This window comes from Nycticebus coucang, chromosome 12 (assembly GCF_027406575.1).
Source record: "Nycticebus coucang isolate mNycCou1 chromosome 12, mNycCou1.pri, whole genome shotgun sequence".
Taxonomy (NCBI): domain Eukaryota; kingdom Metazoa; phylum Chordata; class Mammalia; order Primates; family Lorisidae; genus Nycticebus; species Nycticebus coucang.
This window is the reverse complement of record NC_069791.1, coordinates 60,829,116-60,834,067: the sequence shown is the minus strand read 5'-3', so window position 1 is coordinate 60,834,067 and position 4,952 is coordinate 60,829,116. Positions and strand designations below refer to the sequence as shown.

Here is a 4,952-nt window from a genome sequence, read left to right as displayed (position 1 = left end):
CTGCCCCCACTTTGCAGCCACAGCATGTTCCCCCAATTCTCCTTCTGCTTTTGTACCCATGTGTCTGTTTTTGTTTTTAGATCTTTCTACATTCCTTCCTTAGCTGGCCAGGAGACTCGTGGCTGTGGGTGGAGCAGGATGGGGCCTGGGCTCTAGTCCTGAGTGAACTTGGGGGACTAGGTGGCCTCTAGGCACTGATGATGTCTAGTCTTCCATGCATTACCAACCCCAACCTCTACTTGTCTACGAGATCTCAGAAGGTCAAAATGGGCCCTATCTCCCAGGCTTTTGAAAATAGGAACACGCCTGTGGCTCAAGGAGTAGGGCGCCGGTCCCATATGCTGGAGGTGGCAGGTTCAAACCCAGCCCCGGCCAAAAATAGAAAGAAAAAAAAAAAGAAAAGAAAATAGGAACACCCAGGAAGACGTTGGCCCCAATTATCCTGTAAAGTAGAGTCATATCTAGTAAATGCTTATTATTGGTGATTGAAGGGCTTGGTCTCCACAATCCTTCTAATCAATATTTGATCTTTTCAAATATTCTGAATAAGACCTCTCTGGTGGCTGGAACCCAGAGCAGCAAGGAATTCATGGGGTACCTTTTCTTTCAGAAATTTCTCCTCTTCCTTTCTTTTTTTTTTTTTTTTTTTTTGGCCGGGGCTGGGTTTGAACCCGCCACCTCCGGCACATGGGACCGGCGCCCTACCCGCTGAGCCACAGGAGCCGCCCGTCCTCTTCCTTTCTTGCCTCTCTGCTGTTTTCAGGCCCAACTATTTTCTTTTTTTTTTTTTTTTTTTTTTTTTTTTTTACCGCTAATTTGGAGTGAGCATTTATTTGCACAATTACAACATGCGGACAAACCCAGAAGAGATAACAAGTCTGACATTTCCACCCCAGCACAGCAGTGGCCCTCCAACCCACAGCAACAGCAGGGACTGCCGAGGAGGGGGCTCCGACCTCCAGCCCCATCTCCCCAGGAGCGAAAGGCCAGCAGGCCACTGCCATTACTATTCTTCCTCACCAGAAGACTCTCTCTCAAAAGTGTAGGCCATGAAGCAAGCGTCGGGTCTCTTGGGGACGAGGGGATGCCCTGGTCTCACAATCTCAAAGCCCAAAAAGCTGAAGGTGCGGAGCAAGGCAGCTCTGTCATCTCGGTTCTTGTGGAAGCAGATGAAGACATGGTCGGATTGGAGCTGCTCCTCTGCAAACTCGAGAAGAACTGCAAAACTGTCTTTACTCTCCTCGGGCAGCGCACCGCCCGGGATCTCGATGTATAGGCTGCGGCCACTCAGCACTGCTCTCCAGGTAATGTGTTTGCATCTGTGAGCCTGGACTGGACATTAAGAATCCTCGTCTTGTTGTTAGACGTTAATTCCTCTGTTACATTCAGCCGATTATCAGAGTACAATAAGTTAGCTGAAAGACTGTGATCCCACTGGCTATTCCCTCGCCCACCTGGGATCTTCAGGGGTGGGTGAGGGACATCAGGAGCACCACCGAGGCCCCGGACCCAGGTTACTACAGCAATTGAAGGAGACCCTGGAACTCTCGCTGCTGCAGCCGCCCCGGCTATGGAGACTGAGGAGCGGCATGATGAGGCTAGCGTGGATGGTGGCGCTGGCTTTATCCCCTTCCTTCTCTCTGGCGAAGCAGTGGCTGTTGAGGATCCGCTGCAGGGAGGATTTCACCATCCGGCCGCTGGGGTCCGAAACCAGGAAAACCTCCGCTGCGCTCCCCGCGCCGCCGCCGCTATTCGCCGTTCGCAGGCCCAACTATTTTCTTGGCCCCCTGTTTCTCTGTCTAAATGAGAAGGGAATAGTCCAATTACAAGTAACCTGGTGTTTCCCCCTTTTCCCTCTAGATATAGTTGTCCTGGAGTGGAAGGAGACCTGGTGACCAGATGCCTGACCAGAGAGGGCACACCTGAGCTACCCACCGGCAAGGACAGCCAGATTCTTGGGGAAGGGTCCCTGGAATTCAGACTTGAGTGGATCATACCAAGAAGGAAGAGAGCAGGCATGGAAGCTTCGATCTGTGACCCTGGCCACCATCCGGCTGGGCAGCCAAGCTGGGCGGCCCCTGGCATGTCCTCAGACCTGCAGCAGCTGAGCAGGCCAGGGGAGCCAAGTCTCTCTGCATGTGTAATCCTGGTTAAAAAGAGAAAGGGGAAAGATCTCTCATAATTTCCCAGCACACAGACAACTGAAACCTGATACTCTTGTCAAGGGAATCCTTTCACCAAGAGAGGGATAAAGAGAAAGGAGGAGAGAGAGAAAAAGAAGGAAGCAGGAAAGGAGGAGAGTGTGTGAGAGGCCACTCAGGGTCCCAGGCACACCATGAGTACTCTGTCACCCGCCCAGTCCTTGGGCTGAGCCTGACACTCAGTAAATGGCTGGTCTACCCAATAGGGAGCACAGCAGCAGCCTTCCAAGGCCTGCCTGCCATCCATCTGCTCACTAGGAGCCCCTGCCCCTTCCCTGGGAGGCTGTAGGCTCCTCCTTCCCTTCCCTTCCTTTTGTGTAAAGGGCCAGATAATGCTGTTGAGGAAAATGTGAGCAAAGACCTTCAACCTGGGCCAGTAAGAAGTGGTTCTCCCCTCCCCCCCCTTACTTATTTATTTTTTTGGGGGGGAGGGCATGGTGTCATGGCTCAGAGCAACCTCAAACTTTTGGGCTTGAGCATCACTCTTGCCTCAGCTTCCTGAGTAGCTGAGACTACAGGCACCTGCCACAATGTCTGGCTAGTTTTTCTATTTTTAGTAGAGACAGGGTCTCACTCTTGCTCAGGCTAGTCTCAAACTCCTGAGCTCAAGGGATGTTCCCACCTCAACCTCCCAGAGTGCTAGAATTACAGGCCTGAGCCAGTGGCTCTTTCCTCCTTCCATTCCGCAAATATTCATTTGCTGACTAACAGGATGAATGAAAGTGATGCCACTCTCTAGCCTGAGGAAGAGCAAGACCCCCATCTCTACTAAAAACAGAAAAACTGGCCAGGCATTGTGGCAGGCACCTGTAGTCCCAGCTATTCCGGAGGCTGAGGCAAGAGGACTGCTCAAACCCAAGAATTTGAGGTTGCTGTGAGCTACAATGCCACAGCATTCTACCCAGGGAGACAAAGGGAGATTTTGTTTAAAAAGAAAAAAAAAAAAAAACAAGAAAGAAAGTGATGCCACTCTATGTGGCCACGTGTGTGATCAGAGCAGAAACTATTCCAGCCTGACCTGGATGGGGTAGGGTGGTTCTTCTTTGGGCAACTGCAAAGAATTGCAGGTGCTTATTTGACTAAAGCCACAGACATTTGGAGTGCTGCTTTGTTACTGGTGTGAGGTACAGTTCTGGGGGACACAGGCATATATGACAAAGTATCTGTCCTTGAGGTATAGTTTGCCATCTGTCTGGAGCAACAAGGCTTTCAGCCAAAGCAATCAGTGAACAGAATACACAGAAGTCCAGTAAAGAGCCAAAGTGTGTGACACAGCCAGTAAGTGGTTGGTAGGTCAGACCTGGTGTAATCTATGGAGAAGTTTCCTCTTAGGTGAAATAGCCCTGACTGTCCTCTCTGAGTCACCACTATATTGAGTGCCTACTGTGTGCCAGGCACTGGGACGCTACCATGAGCAAGGTAGACTCTGCTGCTGCTCTAATATAGCTTACCTCAGGGGTGTGACTTCATTCTTTTTTTATTTATTATTTTTTTAAGACAGAGTCTCACTTGGTCACCAAGTGCTGTGGCAGCTTAGCTCATAGCTACCTTAAACTCTTGGGTTTAAGTGATACTCTTGCCTCAGCCTCCCAAGTAGCTGGGATGATAGGTGCTTGCCGCAATGCCCAGGTATTTTTTTTTTTTTTTTTTTTTTGTAGAGACAGAGTCTCACTTTACTGCCCTTGGTAGAGTGCCATGGCATCACAAGGCTCACAGCAACCTCCAGCTCTTGGGCTTATGTGATTCTCTTGCCTCAGCCTCCCGAGCAGCTGGGACTACAGGCGCCCACCACAACGCCCGGCTATTTTTTTTGTTGCAGTTTGGCCGGGCTGGGTCTGAACCCGTCACCCTCAGTATATGGGGCTGGCGCCCCACTCACTGAGCCACAGGCGCCGCCCCGCAATGCCCAGGTGTTTTTTAGAGATGGGGGTTTCACTCTTGCTCGGGCTGGTCTTGAACTTGTGAACTCAGGCAATCCACCCGTTCCTCAGCCTCCCAAATGCTGAGATTACAAGAGTGAGCCACCAGGTCCGACTTGACTTCATTCATTTTTTTTTGGAGACAAAGTCTTACTTTGTCCCCCTTGGTAGAGTGCCATGGTGTCAGAGCTCATAGCAACTTCTTGCCAAGTGATTTTCTTGCCTCAGCCCCCCAAGTAGCTGGGACTATAGGCACCTGCCACAACACCTGGCTGTTTTTAGAGACAGGGGTCTCGCCCTTGTGCAGGCTGGTGTTGAACTTCTGAGCTCAACTGATCCACCCATCTTGGCCTCCCAGAGTGCTGGGATTATAGGTGTGAGCCACCACGCCTGGCCTGCCTGGCTATATTTTTAGAGGGTCTTGCTGTTGCTCAGGCTGGTCTCAAACTCCTGAGCTTAAGCAATTCACCTACTTTAGCCTCCTAGGGTGCTAGGATTACAGGCATGAGCCACCATGCCTTGCCTTTGGGACTTAATTCTTTTTTTTTTTTTTTTTGAGACAGAGCCTCAAGCTGTTGCCTTGGGTAGAGTGCTGTGGCATCATAGCTCACAGCAACCTCCAACTCCTGGGCTCAAGCGATTCTCCTGCCTCCACCTCCCAAGTAGCTGGGACTACAGGTGTCTGCCATAATGCCCAGCTAATTTTTTGGTTGCAGCCATCATTGTTTGGCAGCCCAGGCTGGATTTGAACCTGCCAGCTCAGGTGTATGTGGCTGGTGCCTTAGCTGCTTGAGCCACAGGCGCCGAGCCTGTGACTTCATTCTTATCTGTA

At 50.8% G+C, this 4,952-nt stretch overlaps 1 pseudogene across 1 annotated transcript; it reads right to left on the bottom strand.

Moving 5' to 3' along the window:
• Positions 1-812: 812 nt before the first annotated feature.
• Positions 813-1,757, bottom strand: LOC128561533 (ornithine decarboxylase antizyme 1-like; annotated as a pseudogene). Its single transcript, XR_008373276.1, has one exon. The product of XR_008373276.1 is annotated as an ornithine decarboxylase antizyme 1-like (transcript).
• Positions 1,758-4,952: the final 3,195 nt, after the last annotated feature.